Source organism: Herpailurus yagouaroundi, unplaced genomic scaffold, assembly GCF_014898765.1.
Source record: "Herpailurus yagouaroundi ecotype Mexico unplaced genomic scaffold, PumYag 182, whole genome shotgun sequence".
Lineage (NCBI taxonomy): Eukaryota > Metazoa > Chordata > Mammalia > Carnivora > Felidae > Herpailurus > Herpailurus yagouaroundi.
Window position 1 is genome coordinate 11,225,337 of NW_024412413.1, and position 3,055 is coordinate 11,228,391.

Below are 3,055 nucleotides of genomic sequence, written 5' to 3' on the forward strand. Positions count from 1 at the left end.
TGACTTTCCGCATATAATCTCAGGGCGGTTCCTAGACACCCCCCCCCCCCACCGCCAAAGCCCATCTACAGAGTGAAGTTGGCGCCTACTTGAGCTCATTTTCCAGATGGGGAGACAGGAATGCAAAGAGAGGAAGGGGCTTGTCAGAAAACACACAGAACACACATCTCCAGGCACTGGATCGTGTCCCGAAAGTGCTGGGCCCCACTCCGGGATCCAGGGCCCCAGGTTCATGGCTTTGGGTAGTGACTTCCCTAACACCTAATGTCTTTGTGTCATTTCCTCGTCCATGCAGACGTGACCAGGCTTGGACAGCAAGTCTGTGATGCGGAGGTGATGTATATACAAGAACCGAGCCCCGCCCTGTGCACAGAGACTGTTCCTGTTTCTTCATCTGCCCACTTCTTCTCTTCCTTTCCTGCAGGAGTTTGGAGGGCCGAGACAGGGCTTCCATCTAAAGTGGTCGTGGAAGTCTTCACGGAGGAGGCGAGCCCTGCCCGGGCCTCGATTGTGGGTGCTGGAGGGAGGCAGGGGCCAAGGGTTATTAATAGGCCTGGCTTGATGGAACCAGGGAGGGTGAATGTGATACAGACACCCAGCACCGTAGTTGGGAAGTACCTGACACCGGAAGGGGAGGGGGCCGAGGGCTGGGGGCAGCGCCACCTCCCAAAATAGCCAGAGCAGAAGCCTATATAGGTGGCCACCACCCCCCCACCAGGCTCACTTCCCTGCAGGACCTCCCACCGGCCCAGCCTTTCAGCGAAGGTTCCAGCCCTCCACCCCCACCCGAGGTGAGTGGCAGGGACTGAGGTTGGAGGAGGACGTGGCGGGGGGGGGGGGGCTACCGTGGGGAGGAAGCCAGCTGGACGGGACAGCCACATTGCTCCTTCCCACAGCCACACGGGGCTGGGAGGGGGGTGCTGGAAGGTCCGCCGCTGTGGAGTCCAGGGCTGAGAGTACGAATTCCTGGGCTCTCCAGCCTAATGCCTGGTGTGGCCTGGGGCAGAGCCCTCCCCGTGGCCGGGCCTCAGGCTCCCCACCTGTGGGACGAGATGGGTGGAGCCAGACGTCTGCGGACTCTGGTGATGCCATCAGAGGAGGCCCATGAGTGGGCAGTGGAGGCAGGAGGAAGGGGATGGAGGGCCGGCAGGCCGACCCAATAACATCTGGTGCTCTGGTGGGTGGGATCCGGCCCAGAGAGGGTGTCAGGCTGTTGGGAGGCTTGTCTAGCAGGCAGAGATAGGGGAAAAGAGGAAGGATGGACCAGCCCAGTGGCTCCAGCCTTTGCCACAGGGGTCAGTGTTTGGGCGTGGCCTGTGGCACACTCGTGGGACTTGACAGGGCTGGGTCCTGGGCAACGGGGAGGGGCTCCAAGGACAAGGGTCACTGAATTCCAAGCCAGCAGACCCGGGAGGGGCTCCCTCTCTGCCGCTGCCTTGCTGTGCGTCCTTCGGCCATTCACTGACTTGCTCTGCCCTCAGTCTCCCCACCAGCATAGCATGAGGCTCCTTCAGCTAGGGAAACAGACTCTCCAAATAGGCCCCTGGAGTGAGCTGAGCCTGAGGGCCGAAATGATAGCACAGAAGCCCAGCACGTCCACATTAACAGCTCGTCTGGGGGCAGGGATGGCGGGGGCAGTTGAGGGGTCCCCGAGAGACAGCATGTCGGGAGCTGCAGCCTCTGCTCCTGGGAAGCCGGCTGGAGGGCTGTCGACTGAAGAAGCTGACTCACAGGCAGGGGGCAGCCGGAGCGGTGTCGTCCTAAGGTTTCCAGGAAGGGCAGCCGTCCAGGGCTGAGCCGAGGGAGACGGTGTTGACAGCCAACGTGCCGGAACTCCAGCAGCTGGACAGCTCTCCCCGGCCGCCCACCAAGTGGCACCAGCCTCAGCCTCTGAACACCCGCCTACACCTTCCGCCGGAGTCTAAAGATCCCACCACAAGGGGCCATCAATACCACCAACACAGGGAGACAGAAGACCAGAAAAGGGGAAGGTCACTGCCCAAGGTCACACAGGCACTCAGCACAGCCGCAGATCCGGAACCCAGGCATCCTGACTCCCCGTCCAGCATTCCTCACACTCTAGAGGGAGCTGGTTGCAGCCCGAATCCTTGGGAGACTGTGGGAAAGAACGCAACTGGTCTCTGGCTGCCTACGACTGGGAAGTGTCCACATTTCCCAGAGGTGAAGTTCAAGCCATAAAACCTGCTTCGCTTGTCTCCAAAGTGTGGTCCGAAGGTAACCACCTTCTCCCCAAATGTGAGTCTTCTGGTCTCCAAGTGGGGACAGGAGACATAAAGATTTCAAGTAGCCTCTCCCCGCCCCACCCTCTCCCAAAGGGTTTGCGGGGGCAGCAGTCTGAGCCCCCACTGTACTCCCATGTTCAGTGGCTCAGGAGACCAGAGAAGCCGAGTAGTTAGTGGAGATCTGAAAACAGTTCTTGGGAAAGTCGGACCAGGAAAGAAAGAAGGAGAAGAAGGTTTCAGGGCATCCCTGGCCAGACGTGGGATGGGGCACCGGGAGGAGGGCCTGAGCAGCCCCGCCCATCCCTGCCACCTCCTCCCGGCCATCCCCTGTGGGGTCAGATTTCCAGACCTCAGCGCTCAGATTTTGCAGCATAAATTTGCATCCAGGACAGACAAGAGCAGAGGCTGAGGTAGGAGCGGAGACAGAATGGGAGCAGGGCCGAGGGACCCACCGGGGTTTGGGCTCGGCCCCCGACAGTCCCGTATCCTCCCCGAGGTGGCGGGACAGCCTCCGAGGTGCACCGACCCGAGACGCTGCGCTGCACCAGGCTAGGCGCCTCCTGCGCGCCCTTGACGGCAGGAGAACCCTCCAGCCCCATAAATTCCAGAGGTCGCCCCCTCCCCGGGCACCCTGGCCGCGCGGCCCCCTGGGATCGCGAGGACCCCGGCGGGGGCGGTGCGGGAGCGACAGCGGGTCCGCGCGTCTGCCCGGCCAGCGCGGCGGCGGGACTGAGCGGCTCCGGCTGCGCGCCCAGCCCCGCGGCCGTCCTCGCGATCCCAGGGGGCCGCGCGGCCAGGGTGCCCGGGGAGGG

At 62.6% G+C, this 3,055-nt stretch overlaps 1 protein-coding gene across 3 annotated transcripts in view; it reads left to right on the top strand.

Annotated features, from left to right (window-relative positions):
• Positions 1 to 687: 687 nt before the first annotated feature.
• Positions 688 to 3,055, top strand: part of PVALB (parvalbumin) — a 17,508-nt gene continuing 15,140 nt past the window's right edge. Inside the window, exon 1 of one of the 3 annotated variants that reach the window (XM_040490911.1) lies at positions 688 to 791. The gene's annotated coding sequence lies outside the window, so the exon portion shown is untranslated. Of the gene's footprint in view, positions 792 to 2,211; positions 2,236 to 2,585; positions 2,654 to 3,055 lie in introns of those variants that run through there. The other 2 variants (XM_040490913.1, XM_040490912.1) reach the window with 2 other exon arrangements.